This window comes from Suricata suricatta, chromosome 7 (assembly GCF_006229205.1).
Source record: "Suricata suricatta isolate VVHF042 chromosome 7, meerkat_22Aug2017_6uvM2_HiC, whole genome shotgun sequence".
NCBI classification, from domain to species: domain Eukaryota; kingdom Metazoa; phylum Chordata; class Mammalia; order Carnivora; family Herpestidae; genus Suricata; species Suricata suricatta.
In genome coordinates, this window is record NC_043706.1 from 9,708,798 (window position 1) to 9,724,732 (window position 15,935).

Here is a 15,935-nt window from a genome sequence, read left to right on the forward strand (position 1 = left end):
CTCCCTCTCTCTCTGCACCTCACCCATTCACACTCTTTCTTTCAAAAATAAATAAATATTTTTAAAAATTAAAAGAAAGAAAGAAACAGCCTAAAGAAAAAGGAGGGGCCAAAAATGGCAAAACATTGGGTTCAACGCTGTAACTAAGTTAAAAGAAGAATGCATCAGAGCAGAGAGAGAAAGAGCCAAAGATTCATCCAGGCAGGGCGAGAGAGAGCAACCACGGTGCTGATTGTTGTCTGTATCAAAATAGATGGGTTTCTGGTTCTCTCAATATTCCTCAGATAGAAACTTGAGCTATTTTCTTAAGAGAAACATTTAATTCATTAATGTCCATTTTTTTGCTAGCCTTGCAATTTGCAGGAGGCTGTGGTAGTGTCTGCATTTTCTTATCTCACACCAATCGAGTGAGATGGACTTACGATGCCATTTTCCAGACAAGCTGAGTCTGGTGTCGTGTCCAAGATCCCCACGGGGTCTGAGAGACACATCTCTTAAATATTTCTCAAGTACTGTCTTGAGAAAATAAGAAGGGCTTATATGTCCAAAGTATATTTTTGTGAGTCTCCTGCTTTCTCCGATCATCAAGTCATACTTTGAGGAAGGCCAGCGTGGTGATGACAGATGTGCCTCGCTGAGGAAGCCGTCGCTATGCGGCTGTGGCAGCCAGCAGCCTGGGCCCCATCCACCCCAAGGCTGAGGCTAAGCACCACCAGGAGCGTGGAGGGGATCTCCTGGCCTGTAATCGTGGGTGGAAGGTTCAAGGTCACTGCGGCTGCGGTTGAACCTGGACCACTACCTGTGGGGCTCACGTCTACTTGGAGCTTCTGGAAGAGGACCCTGTAGGATGCCCCTTTTTGCCAATAGTAAGTCTTCGGTAGGTGTGCCCTACAGATTCCCAGGTGAAAGGAGTTGGCCATCATTGCCCCTGTTCAGTCCCAGTCTGAGCCTTCTGCTCCCTTTGTTACTATCTGCTGAACTGTCTGCTGCTAAGCAAAACATCCACTCTGCTTTGCTCTACCAACGGTCTACTGAGAGGTAATAATAATAGCTGTCATTGATTGAGGGCTGGCTAGGAGAGAAAGCGCCATATTTATATCGCCTCATTAAGACCTCTGAGGTCATTTCACAATTACAGAAGGGGCAGACGAGGCTGGGGGAGGTCGAAGGAGAGGCCTGAAGTCATGCAGTCAGTAATGAGCCAGAGTAGGGCCTGAGCATGCTGCGGGGACGGGCGCACGTGGACGCGTCTTCATTCCATTTGCTTTTAGCAGGGCGGGCAGGAAGCTCCTGGAGCACCGTGCTCGGAATCCGGTTTCGGCCTGCTAAAGATGCCTCCTTTGAACTTCCTCCGCAAATGGGCTGAGTCCTGCCTGCCTTCTGTTAATTGCTTATGCAGGCAGTCTAGCACTTTAATATCACCTCACACCTGAGACTCTCCCAAGGTTATTAGACTGCATCCCGAGGTGAGGGAAATTCTTTCTAAGCATTAGCGCTTAATGGACTTCCGGCTCAAAGCAACTGAACCACCTACAGTGTCCCTAGCACTGTTCTGGGCTCCGGGAGAAAAAAGGTAAATTAAAACCGGCCCGAGCTTTGGAGGTGACACTGCATTCAAATGAAGCAGATAGACCTTTGCTAGACAGACACTACTGGCTGACAATGCATAGAGTAAATAATGCAGATAATAGGCAGTTATAAATAATTTGGCAAACTGTGCTACATAACGTAGAGCAATGATCAGTCAGAAAAACGTCAGGTAGGATTTGAGTAGGACTGGGGGAGAAGAGTCTTTCCCTTGGAATTTACAGGAACTTTGTCTGAAAGAGTTCATTTGCTCCATGAGAGCCACACTTAAGAAAGGCAGCTACGGGGCGCCTGGGTGGCTTAGTCAGTTGAGTGTCTGGCTTTGGCTCAGGTCATGATCTCACAGTCCACGGGTTTGAGCCCCAAGTCGGGCTCTGTGCTGACAGCTAGCTCGGAGCCTGGAGCCTGCTTCCGATTCTGTGACTCTCTCTCTCTGACCTGCCCCCACTCATGCTTTGTTTCTCTCTGTCTCAATAATAAATAATACATTAAAAACATTTTTTAAAAAAAGGCAGCTACAGAGGTGCCTCAGTGGCTCAGTTGGGTAAATGTCCAACTCTTGGTTTTGGCTCAGTCCATTATCTCATGGTTCCTGAGTTCGAGCCCCATGTTGGACTCTGCACTGACAGTGTGGAGCCTGCTTGGGATTCTCTGTCTCTCTTTCTCTTTGCCCTCTGTCTCTGAAAAACAAACAAACAATCATAAAAAAGAAAAGTAGCTACGTTGGGGTGCCTGGCTGGATCAGTTGGTAGAATATGTAATCCTTTATCTCGGGGTCTTGAGCTTGAGCCCCACATGGGGGGTGGAATTTACTTTAAAAAAGTACATACACTTCTTATAGTATCTGAACTTAATTTAAATACTTTTGGTATGACTTTAGGACAGATAGTTACAGGGCCAATCAGTCATACAATTTAATATTTCCAGGAAAAGTCAGATTGAAAAATACTATTTCTAAGTGCAAAACTCTATGAGCTAATATGTAACAGTAATTTTTAAACTAGTTATTGGCATATGCTAAGAATTTGCCAAATATTGGATATTCTTGTTATCTCTTCTTTTAAATGTTTATTTTTAAGAGAGAGAAACAGAGTGGGAGTGGGGAAGGGGCAGAGAGAGAGGGAGACACAGAATTTGAAGCAGGCTCCAGGCTCTGAGCCGTCAGCACAAAGTCTGATGTGGGGCTCGAACTTCTGGAGCTGTGAGATCATGACCTGAGCTGGTCAGATACTTAACTGACTGAGCCACCCAGGCACTCTTGTTATCTCTTTGATAAAGCAATGACTTGTGTTTCAGGTAGAGGTCCTAATGACTTTGTTATATAATGCGTAATGTCTGGTGATTGAGTTTGATCCTGTAGAGTGTATTTGCCGTTGCAAAAAGTTTTTACTTTTTTTCATTTTTTGTATTTTTGTGAGTAAAAGTAGAATGCCTTTGGAGCAATGCAGAGCTTTGTCGCCCTGGTCACTAACTCTATTCCCTCCGATATGTATTGGTAGTTACTTCACAAATCCATACATTTTTAGAAGAACAGATCCTTTTAAGCAATTCAGAAATGTTTTCTAGGTACTCGTTTACATTCAAAGTCTGTTATCTTGCATGAACATTCCCCCAAAACATGCACTAGACATTTTTCTCATATTTTGGGTTGTCAATATGAAATGTACTTGAAATTTCCCACAGCATCAGTTTTCTCTGTAAGTTTTTCAACACATTTCATACGCTTTGATGACAGATAATGTCTTGTTCTGTAGTTACTTTCAAGAAAATGACTTCTCTGGTTTTGTACCTTTAACTCCTATTAAAAATATCCTAATGGGCTTGCTGTCATAGGAAACTATCTGTGTCAGACTGACTATGGCCTTTGGAGAACCGTTTGCGAGGAGACAGTTCCCATTCCTGAGCACGGCTGACATTAAGTTGTTGCGTTACCTAGCCAGGTAGTGTTCCTAGGCATTGTCGTCCTGCTTAAATGACCCGACTCTTGCGGAAGCTGAGCTATTCGGAGGTCAGCATTACCTGCGAGTCGAGGGAACAGTTTTGCAAACTTCTCCAATAGTAAGAAAAACAGAACAGGTAAACACTCTATGTAATACAGAACAAATTACCTGTCATGATAAATTTGCTGGTAAGCCCTTGCCTGGAAAGGGGGTGTTGATTGCATTCCTTTCTGTATGCCTGAAGACACTATTAGGAAAGTAGTACTTCTCATAAAAATTTGCAAATTATAAAATATGATTAAAAATAAATCAATAACCCCTTCATGGATAATCAGAGTCAATATTTTTAGGTATGTCTTTTGATTTCCTGTGCATGTTAAAAAAATCATTAAGATATGTACATGTCATTTTGTGTCCTTTTAAAATAGCTTTTATTATTGTACTTTCCATCTGCCATTCAGTTTTGTATAGTCATAAGTACCATAGCATCTGTTTGCAAATAGGGACTCACATTGAATTTTCTGATACTCATAGACATTTGGCCCATCAGACATTATAAATACATGGATAGACGATGTGTCTGCTTTGCTGTATGTTTCAAACATTCACTTGCTGTTCCTTCTTGTTGTTTATATATGTCTGTAACCTTTTGGCCAAATTGTGTTGATCAATTTGTTTGCTATAATAAACTATAAGTACCAGTTTCTTTTTTAAAAAAACTTTTTTAAATGTTTGTTTTACTTTTGAGAGAGAGAGAGAGAGAGAGACAGAGCATGAGCAGGGGAGGGGCAGAGAGAGAGAAGGAGACACAGAATCCGAAGCAGGCTCCAGGCTCTGAGCTGCCAGCACAGAGCCTGATGCGGGGGTTGAACTCACGTATGGTGAGATCATGACCTGAGCCGAAGTCAGAGGCTTAACTGACTGAGCCACCCAGGGCCCCTGTAAGTAGCAGTTTCTTAATTCACTGCTGATCACTGTTTCAAAGAGGCCAATAGGCACAAAATATAAAGCGGGATTGGGTATCGATTAGGACCAGTATCTCCACAAGGTCCCTTTTAGAAGAACCCATACTATGCGTATTGTATAGCCTTAGCGTCTCACCTGCTTATCCAGTATGACACACCAGGGCTGATTACAGCCTTTTTTTTCCCCCAGGGGGTGGGGCAGCTTTATTGTGGTCTAATTTATATTCAATAAATTTCAACTTAAGTATGTAATGGAATGAGTTTTGACAAGCATATACAGCCCTATAACCACACAAGGATCATGATAGGGAACATCTCCATTACCTCTAAACGTCTCCTTGTGCTTCTTTGTAGTTAATTTCCTCTTTCCTGTTTCTTTGACCTCTAGCAATCCTGATCACTTTAGTCAGGCTTTTCAAGAGTTTCATATTAATGCAATCATATAATCATTTGCATCTGCATCTGCATCTCGCACTTCACCCAAGCCTCCTGAGAGCATCTGTGGTGCTGATGTGTCTGTCCACATGCACCTGTTTGTCACTGAAGAGCGTTTCATTGTGTGAACACACCACTGCTAGTTTATCCTTACTCCGGTTGATGAGCAGTTGACTTCTTTCAAGTTTTTGGACAACTATGAACTGAATAGAGCGCTCTGAACTTGAGTACAGATTTCTACAGGGACCCATGCTTCCATTTCCCTTGGATGAGCACTTAGAAGTGGACTTGCTGGGCCATATTGTACGTGTCTACTTAACTTGACAAAGGACCACCCACTTATTTCTCCAAGTGGCAATTCTACTTTGCATTCCCACCAGCGATGAATAAAGGGCTAGTTGCTCCACATCTTTGCCAACACTTGGCATCTTCTACTCTTATGATACGTTATTTTTTTTAAATTTTGGCCATTCTTGTGACATCTAGTGGTTCCAATTACCATTTTTTTCTAATGACTCACAATGTTGAAAATTTGTCATGTGCTTATTTTGTCATCCTTATGTCTTCTTTAAAATCCTTTTGCTTTTCTTTAATTGGATTGTTTGCTTTTCTTATGGAATTACAAGAGTTTGTAACACAGTCTGCATATGAGTTCAGATATGTTTATATGTGTACCAGGTATTGGTTTTGCATATCCTTTTTTCTTCAATCTGTAGCCTACCTTTTGATTTTCTTAACAGTCCGTTTTTAATAGCAAATTGTAGCATTTAAAAAAATTTTTGTGATGAAGTCTATTTAATCATTTTTTTTTTCTTCTTGGATCCTAGTTAAAAAGATATTTGCCTATGGGCGCCTGGGTGGCTCAGTGGAGTAAGCGTCCAACTTTGGCTCAGATCATGATCTCTCAGCTCGTGAGTTCAAGCCCTGCATTGGGCTCAGTGCTGACAGCTTGGGGCCTGGAGCGTGCTTTAGATTCTGTGTCTCACTCTCTGTCTCTGCCCCTCCCCTGCTTGTGCTCTGTATCTCTCTCTCAAAAATAAGTAAACTTAAAAAAATTTCCCTCATCCAAATGCAGTAAGATTTTCCTCCATATTTTCTTCCAGAAGGTGGATAATTTTAGGTTTTATATTTTAATTTATGATCGTTTTTAAGATAAATTTCTGGGGGCACCTGGCTGACTCAGTTGGTAGAGCATGAGACTCTTGACCTTGGGATCATGAGTTTGAGCCCCACATTGGGTGTAGAGATTGCTTAAAAAACTACAATCTTAAAAAAAATTAATTTCTGGGTATAGTATTGAGTCAAAGTCATGCTTCACTTTTTTCAGCTTTTGTCTTGCATCAGTTATTTAAAAACTTTTTACTTCCCACAGAATTTGCTCTGGCATATTTGTAAACAAAGAAACAAACAAAAAAAACCCCAAACCAATTAGCCATATATATGTAGGCTATTTCTGGATTCTCCATGCCATCCATTGAATTAATTTTCTATCTAGACACCATAACCCACTATCTTGATTACTATAGTTCTTTTTGGAACATGTTGAAATCAGGACATATTATGTCTCTAACTGTTGTTTTGCAAAATTGTTTGGGCTATGCTAGGTTCTTGGTATTTCCATGTGAATTTTAGAATCAGGCTTTGAATGTCATCAACAAAGGACTTTTACTCAGCATGTGTGAGGATCTCTCAATAGGTAACATATTTTTATAGGATGGAGTGGGGGTCGAGTGGGGGTGGGACATGTCTTTTTCAAGCTTATCTTCTATTCGTTTAGCACTTCTTTCAATTAGGAATAAAGTTGCCCATTAGTTTGTGGTCCTAGCATTTTTCAGATAGTTCTGAAAACATTTAGATAAGTGACTACACTTTTGATGTGCAGCCCGAGATCTCAAAAGCCATGGGGAAATGTCAGGCCATAAAGCAATCACATGAAAAATAGGCTGAACCTTTTGAAACAGAAGCAAGATCCAGATTCTGATAATCATGGCTGCAACCAGAAGTCAAAGGATTCTGTCTTGCTTGTGAGTAGAAAGCACCACCTCCGTTCTTGCCATCACAAGGCCAGCGGCCTCCCACACGCCTTATCAGCCTTGAGTATGGAGGACAGGGCTAGTGTCCTGGCCTTTACGGCAGCAGCTGTGGTCACTGTCTTCCTTAAACTGACCCCTTGCTCCTCATTACAGTCATGTCGTGCCGGAGCTTAGACCTGTTTCCTTAGTTCACCTTCCTCCGTGCAGCAGATAGAGGCTCTCAGTGTACTGAGATTTTATCCTGTGCTCTGTTTAGAATGCATATTTTCTAGCATATATCATACCTGTGGATCAGACATTGACATTTTAAAAGGGCACTTAAATTATTATATTCTGATTATCAAAATTTAAGCCCTTGAAAAAGGCTAACTGAGCTAATGCATTCCGGATTCTGGCATCTCATTTGGTACCCATGTGTTAATCAGAATCAGTGATGATAGCGTACCGTAGCCTTGTCAAAATAAACATTAAAATACATTTGTTCTAAATAAAATCTTGTATTGATTTGTCAATTTGTTTTATTAATAGAAAACTTTACACCTGCTGTCAAATCTTCTACTCAAAAAAAAAAAATACCTGTTTCTGAGACAGATTGAAGTTCAGTGATTAGTACAATCCCTCTGTGTGTTGGGGGGAGCAGATACTGCCTCATCAGCATGCACCATTGTCATGCCTTCACTCCTAGAAAAACAAAGAGGAAAGCAGCTATGGGAAGCAACTGATATTCCTGCACAGGCTGGAGTTGATATGCAAGTGGATAAACGCAATGTTTCCATTCTGAGTAAGCTATATAGAATTACAACGGTAGGGGTTTAATACTGTATTTCCTCCTGTTTTAGCTCTGTTGTCATTTCAGAAGCTGCGAAACTAAGAATTTCTAAGGGACGCGTTAAGGGATTGGAAACCCCAGCAGAGAACTATGTAACAATTAGCAGTCATACAAAAAGTAAACCATAGAGCTTGCGACCATGCAAGGAGGGTATACAAAATGGGTTTTCAAACTTAGGGTGATATTGGTGTAGTATGACTTTGTTACTCATCGTTATTAACATCGGGCTTATGGATCTTTTCTGGTAATGTATAAAATGAACTGGTCTGGAGCTAATTAATTGTGTTTGTTTTTAATTAAGCTCTTTTTTTATTTTTTCATTATTTTTTAATGTTTTATTTATTTTTGAGAGAGAGAGAGAGAGACAGCGTGAGCAGGGGAGGGTCAGAGAGAGAGGGAGACACAGAATCTGAAAACAGGCTCCAGGCTCTGAGCTGTCAGCACAGAGCCTGACGCGGAGCTTGAACCCACGAACCGCGAGATCATGACCGGAGCTGAAGCCGGACACTCAGCCCACTGAGCCACCCAGGCACCCCAATTAAGCTCTGTCTGATTCAGTGTCTCCCCAGGGGTCTGACACATTGGAATCTATTTTGTGGTGGTGATGGGGGTGGTGGTGGTAAGCTTACTTCTAAGGGTCCCTCCATAAATATAAGTACAGAAAAATCCCTATTGTAGATAGCTCTACTTTTTGGCAAATCACTGCGTTGGAATGTTAGACTAGTTGAAGGACAATCAGGAATGAGTAAACTTAGAGATCCAGGTCTTCATTTTACCAAATAAAAACAGTCCTATCAGGTCCTGCCTGCCTCCTGGTGAGTAGCCATCTTTTCCACACAGGCCCCCTGCTGTACCCCCTGTCCCCCAGGAGAAGGCACACAGCCCCTCTGTCTTTAAGACCAGTCTCAGCTGTAGGAACTTACATTTAACAAACTCAAGCATCACACTTCCTGTTAGCATTACTCTGACTCAAACCTGGTTACGGCAAGCATCTCTGATTAGCTCTTGGGGCCCATGTGCTGCCTTGCTGACCATCCTTATTATCCCCGGCTGTTCACGAGATGGGTCATGGCGGCTCTGTGACCCAGATGCAGAAACCACCATCTAGAAAGGAGGGCATAAAATACAGCAGAACAGTCTCTTACGGTTTTATCTTATTTTTCCTTCCCTTCCTCGCTATTCATCTGTTGTGTTTCTTAAATTCCATGAGAGACTCTTCGTAAGAGTTCTCTGTACAGAACAAACTGGGGTTGCTAGAGGGGAAGTGGGAGAGATGATGGGCCAGATGGGTGATGGGCACTGAGGAGGGCACTTGTTGGGACGAGCACTGGGTATTGTATGTATGTGATGAATCGCTGGGTTCTGCTCCTGAAGCCAATACTGCACTGTATGTAAACTAACTTGAATTTAAACCAATACATACATACGTAAATAAATAAAATAAAGCAGGAGAAGAACACAGTAGTGTCCTAAACTTCTCCTGGACACTTACCCATAGGTTTCTTTGTGCCCACAGTCCAGGTTGTATCTTCAGCCCCAGGGAATGAATCTGGTTCCAGGTCATGATTTCCAATTGGTGTCCTCATTTTGTGGTTAATCTGACCACTTCATCTAATTGAAGACAAAGCGTATACCAGAATCTGCCTTTCTGTCTAGTGCTCATGCGGTTGAATTGTATCGTATGGCCATCTGAAGGCAAATCCGTCAGGGTTTCACTGTAGCCACTGTGTCTCTGCCTTTCTGCTGTTTGGGTTTTCTAACTTGGTGGAACCCGGTGATGTAGCAAAGTGAAAGTTTGTTTACTTACCTTAGGAAAGAAACTGTAATTGGATGGCTAGTGATGGTCTGTTCACTGGAAGAGACACTTCAAGCAGGAATGATTTATTTGATGTGATTGATCTCAGTTTAGGAGATGGCTTTCTGCCATGATTTTTATATGGCTCTTAAAGATTCTCAAGGTTATGAGGCCTTTTCAAAGGCAGAGAACAGGTCGTGGTAGGAGAGTGAGGGGAAGCTTGGTTGGTGGGTCTTTCCTTTAATTAGGGAGGAAAAAAATCTTTGGAAATGTAGCACAGTTTGCTGGTTTGTGCATCTAGAGAAGCCCCAGGAGTCATTATCTTATGCTCATTGGCCTGATCAGGATCACTGGTCACGTGTCCAGACATACCGCTAAAGGGAGCTAGAAAGCCTGTCTCCTGATTTTTGTCTTTGTGGTGGGAGGCAATCAAGCTAAAGGGGCATCAGGGATGGTGGTTTTGTCTGCCAAGGTGGTCTTCTCATTTCTCTGTTATTCAGTCTTCAAGATGCATCCTCTGATGGCTTAGTTTCTAATCATTATTCATGTTTCTTTACTCCTTTATGCTCTTGGTTATATTTTTCTGCACATGTATTTTGTTCAAGTTCCAGACCATAGCATCTGGGACCCTTTATGCCCACTCCCCACCCTCCTTTCCAGCTGGCCTCAACTTCCATTTCCTTAAAAACTCTGTTCCACCATGTGGATTCTTTTACTGTTGGCTACATGTGGCATACTGTCTCATGCACGTGTTGCTTCAAGTATGTAGCTTTTACTCATTAATGAAGATCTCAACCCATATCCCTTCTGGGAAACCTTCCCAAAGGCCACCTTCTGATTTGAAAAGCTGATGATGCGACATCATATTGGTTTTCTTGCGTGGTCGTCTGCTCCTACACTCAAAGATTTCTTGGTCTAGTGGGACAGAGAAGTGGGAGCAGTGGCTGGCACCCAGTAGACATTCACAAGTGTGCAGTGGAGACTGTAGGAAGCTGAAGGAAAAGAGCTAGCTTTTAGCATTTCCTGGTTTTACTCCACAAGAGCCTAACACCGTTAATAATGAATAATCTACAGTAGTTTATTAGAACAAGCTAATTTGATTAGTTGAAGAATCAAATGAGCAAAAAAAAAATTAGTCTTATAACGTCTATTGAGACTGATAGTGCTGTTGGGCCATCATTTTGGTGGCTCTGTGCCACCAACTGCTGTGTGCAATCCAGTAAACAGAACATCTGTTTTCCTTTCTTTTCCCATTCTCCTCTCCTAAGTGTGTGCCCGTGTGTGTTTGTGCGACTCTCTTATCTTTCTCCTCCTTTCTTTCTAATTTCATCACCATCAGTAATGGTAATTTCATATCCCTCATTGTTCATCTGTTCATGTCTGATTAACATGATCGCCAGGACTTGCCTTGGACTCAGTGGAGCAGGGGCAGACTTTGTATCCGAAAGCTGGGATAAATCTAAATATCCTAGCACAGAAGTCATTTACTATTCACAGCACTGACCTCTGGCAAGCAGATTTTGTGCACAATACCATGAAACATGATTCAGCGAGGAATGAAGTTATTTCTTTCTCACAGAAAATAACCTGAAGACTACTCAGTCTCTTACAGACTTTTAATTCTATTAAAAAATGATAGTACTGAATTCGCATTGCTTAATACATACTAATGTAGATCTTTGTTTTGTTTTATCCCTCAAAGGATTTGAGGACCCACAGAATATCTGTAGAAGTTGACAGAGGGACTGATCCTCATGGAGTAGTAATGAGTCAGCCAGCTTGCCGAGAGGTAGAAGTATCCTTGGTAGAAACACCACCTAAACCAAGGCAAAGATAAAAACAAAAAGTCCTATCTTCAGATACATAGTCTTTTTTACTGAGATATAACTGACATGTAGCATTATATTCCTTTTTATAAGACAATGATTTGACATATGTATATATTGTGAAGTGATCACAATGTGTCCAGTTAACATGCATCAGCACACATAGTCACAATCTGTGTGTGTTATGGTAAGAACTTTTAAGATCTGTTCTCCTCCCAACTTTCAAATACACCATACAGTATTGCTAACTATAGTCACCCTGCCGTGCTTTACGTCCCCAGGACTTATTTCTATAACTAGGATTTTATACTTTATGACCACCTCTACCTTGTCTTAGCTTCTTATCTCTGTTTTTATATTCTTAACATGCATACGTTTTTATGAACTACGGATGCATCTTGGAAATACGAGTCTGAAACTGGGCTCACTTATGCAGGGCCTTATGGGATCTTAAAAACAACAGCAAAACTCTTTGCCTGTCTGATTTAGTTTGGGTCATTTACAAACCAAAATTGAGAAACAGGTGAAGTTTTACTATCCTCATTCTTTCAGTAAACACTTATTTAGTGGTCCCTGGAAAAAGGAAAAAAAAGCATATCCTCTGGGAATTAGTCAGATGTGGGATTGAATCCATATATTGGTGTGAGACTTTGCGGGGAGACTTTAACTGTTTAAAACATTGGTTTCTACATCCACAAAAGAGAGGATAAATATTCTTTATCTCGAGGGTTGTGTGGATGGGAACACTCAAGGGTAAGTGCTCAGTAAATGGTGGTCGTTACCATTAACATGATTACTGTTCCCAGTTCTAAGGGGCCTCAAGAATTGCATGAGATCAGGCACTTCCACTTTTCTTGGGGTGGAGGGCTGTCAACAACTAACTATGCCACAAAACAGCATATCCTTAGGGCAATAATAGAGGTAGAAACAAAATGTTATAAAATTAGAAAATAGGCAAATTTGGATCCCATGCAGACATCAGAAAAATCCCCATGAATCTGCGGTGAGCCTTCAGAAATGAGCAGGGTCTTAATAGAAATCCTCACTCTTCCTCCTTCCTGCACTTAGGGCCTTCTTCAGAAAAGAATATGGTACTGTTGCCTATAGGAGAAATAGTCCCTACTTATCTGTATGTAACTCTTGTATGGAAGATGCATGTGAGATTTTATGGTTATGAGGTTCCTGTTGCTTTGTGGGTCCAGAGACCTACTGGATTTGAGGGCCAACCAGTCACCTGAAAAGGGGTGTCTCAAGCTAGACAGCCAGGAACCAAAGAGTCAAATCCAGTGCTACAGGATGTTTCTCTTGGGCTTACGCATGAAGTCAGTTGTATATTGGCGATGTGGTTTCCTTTGGAAGGGCTGGCACTGTCCCTATAGAGATGGATTTGGTATGAGGAGTTAGGAAACCCAAGAGACTTAACAGAAAAGTTGTGGGGATCCTTTGGTACTCTGAAGGAGCAAGCCCTCCCTGGATGTGAGCCACGCATACTCCGTAAGGTCGTGCACATCTGGGTGTGGATCCCAGCTCTGTCATTTACCAAGGAGAGGTATTGGGCAAGTCTCTCTGGGTCTTGTACCGCTTGCGATGTGTGAATAATAATGTCTTCCCTGTATGATTGATGTGAGGATTAAATAGCTTCCAGACATGGAAAACTCCCCGACTGGAGTCACATAGTGCTAATTCCCTCTCTTCTTCCTTCCCTCGTTCTCTCCATTTCCCCTCCTTCTGCCACCATTGTATTTGAGTATTCCAGCCAGTATCTGCTTTGCTAAGAGATGCTAGGAGGCATTAGTCAATGCATGACCCAGAGTATTAGAGGGAGAGCATGCCATCCCTGGGGGTGGCTGTGGTAACCAAAACCAAGCAAGAACCCCAAGTGGTAAAGCTCTGGTGATGGGGGAGGGGAGTGAGGGAGAATCAAGCTCAAGCAGCCAATCTTCCTCATAGGAGATTATTCTTCTCATGCTAAATTCTAACGGTGTGCATTTTCCTAAAGGACACATGCCCCCTATAAGGATATCCATACTTTCATGGAATATTAAGTAAACATACGGCTTCTCCTACTGGCATTTAGAAATGAATAATGTTGCTCCATGTGAAAGGAATTTAAAAAATTCTTAAGCAATTTGGGAAGATATTTTTGGGAGGATGAGGACCAGCTGGGTGGCAGGGACATTTACTCTTAGGTCACTGGACTTAGAAGTTAAACATTTACTTTACCTAATTATAAGTGGCTCTACTGGTGGGACAGGAGCCCAGAAATTCCAGTTTCTAAACTGCTCAGCTTCATTTGATGATCCATGGTGAATGGATTTCTCTGACTTTGGTAACTTCCGTGTATTCGTATAACCTGGCCCAATAATATCCTGGCTGACATCATAATCTATCAGTATTCAGTTCTTTACTTGGGTCTGTAAATGCAAAGCAAGAGAGAACTGAGGCAGAAATGCTATTGAGCACAAATCTATGAAACTAAAGTGGGTTTGGCTCAAATGAGCAAGTACTGTATCAATCCTCAGTCTTTTTTAGCCCAGTGGAGAAAAGTTATTTCCCTAATGAGACACTGGGATTCGAGAGGAAGCTAATCCCAGCTCTGAACTTGAAATGGGAAACTCATGGATCTTTAGGGAAGGAGGTCATGTTAAAATTCAACTTCTACTTCACACATGTATATTTGACAGCTTAAGGTAGAAGAAACCGTGTATGTTTGTGATGATCATCTCACAAGCAAAATGCAAGTAGGCATTCCTAAGTCACTAGTCAGAGATGATCTACAAGTTATTGTGAGTGAAGCACATCTAGTTCTGTAAATGGTTCTCATGGACATGAGACAGATCGAATAGGTTAGAGCTAAAAGGACACCAGCCTGCAGGTATCCGTGCGTCACTGTCAGTATGAAAGTAATCAGGAAGGCTGAGCATATGTGGGTCTGAATGCTGTTTGTGACTCTGATGATACTATGAGACATATAAAAAAAGATAGTACTGAGAGAGGAGTGACAAGACCCACAGATGTAGAAATGTTATTGCTTTTTAGCTTAACTGTGTATTCACAAAGCATGGACATGACTCAACTCAATAAATTTAGAATTCTAGTCTCTCAGAATTAACATTCAGGATATTTGCCCCATGATTGAATATCTTGGGTTAAAATTAAGTTAAGTTTTAAAAGCTGAAGATGTTTCTGAGATACGTTTTTAAAGTCTTTGGTTCAATGGCAGTCAATGCACATCATATTCCAGGTTGGCTGAACTCAATCCTGTGCACAATGTCAGTATCACCTCTGTGTTCTGAGCCATGCTGATCACGTTCTGCCATGATGTGCTGAACATTTTTAGTGTTCTCTCCTGAGGTCAGTATTCTCTTTGTTTCCTTTTCATTTTAGAATACACATGTATAAATTGTCAAACTCTCCCTCATTCTGTTATTTATTATATTTCATTGTTGAGTCTATTGGAGATAAAAATATGCCATTGTTATCCTGACCAAAGAAAGAAAAAAAACCTGGGTCCACATCTTGATAGTTGCTTTAATCTCTCATGCAGGAGGAGATGGAGGCTGACTGAAAGCCTAACCCCATGTAATGAGAAATGTGTATATGTATGTAATCTGATGCAAGTCTCACCACCAACAGATTAAAAAAATCATGTTTGAAAGAGAAAGAAATAACACATATTTTGGTCACGACCTGGACTATGGGCACTTCAACTATTGCTACTGACTGCATCGTTTCAACTCTCTGCACGAAATGTCTACCCCCAGGAAATCCTCAATCCCCAACATGGAGGAAATTGTAATGGAAAATCCCATTACACTGACCTCTGTCAAGGGGGTTTGACTCTAGTAGCAAAATAACCATGTACTCATATAGTCTTTGCCTCCTATTAGGTAACAGACAAGACATATTTCTGGATATATCTATGAAGTTCTAGAGGGCTGTTGAGGATAGATGCAAGGTCAAAGGCAAACACAGGGTTTGTAATAAGGAGAATGGAAAAATAAAAATGAAATGAATGAATGAACTCAGTTGAGTGTTCTTTATAGTCAAGAAAGAGAAGCAATCAATATAAGGGTTAACTTTATGCCAGGTTCTTTACAATCCTGTCATATAATCTGCATTACAACAGGAAACTGAGGCAAGGAGGGGTTAAACAATTGCCCAAGGTCACGTAGCTGAAGCAAATCCTCCAGTCTTCTGACTTCTTCACTTAGATCAAACTGCCTCCCCAGAGTTCGGTGACAGTGTTTATTTAGAGGACCTTATGCAATACCTACCAGTAACATAGCCGGCAGATGTATACATTCAGGTAATTTTATCTGGTAACAACAAAAAGTCAATGAAGTTTTCTACTGCTTATATCTGCTAAAAGGTTAGCACTGAGTAACAGGGTTTGCCTGTCAAAGATGTCAATAGCATGTAATGGGAAAATATCACCAGTTGAATAAAGCAACAAATGAAAATGGTCAAGGGCGCCTGTTGGTTAAGCACCTGACTTCAGCTCAGGTCATGGTCTCGCAGTCTG

General features: G+C 41.4%; 2 long non-coding RNA genes across 2 annotated transcripts in view; both read left to right on the plus strand.

Moving 5' to 3' along the window:
- LOC115297023 overlaps positions 1-11,393 on the plus strand; it is a 34,408-nt gene extending 23,015 nt beyond the window's left edge. The window contains exon 3 of the long non-coding RNA XR_003911216.1: positions 11,287-11,393. This is a non-coding gene — a long non-coding RNA (uncharacterized LOC115297023). The remainder of the gene's footprint in view (positions 1-11,286) is intronic.
- A 3,294-nt stretch (positions 11,394-14,687) lies between these two features.
- On the plus strand, positions 14,688-15,434 carry LOC115297024. Its single transcript, XR_003911218.1, has 2 exons — positions 14,688-14,764; positions 14,958-15,434. It is a non-coding gene; the product is annotated as an uncharacterized LOC115297024 (long non-coding RNA).
- Positions 15,435-15,935: the final 501 nt, after the last annotated feature.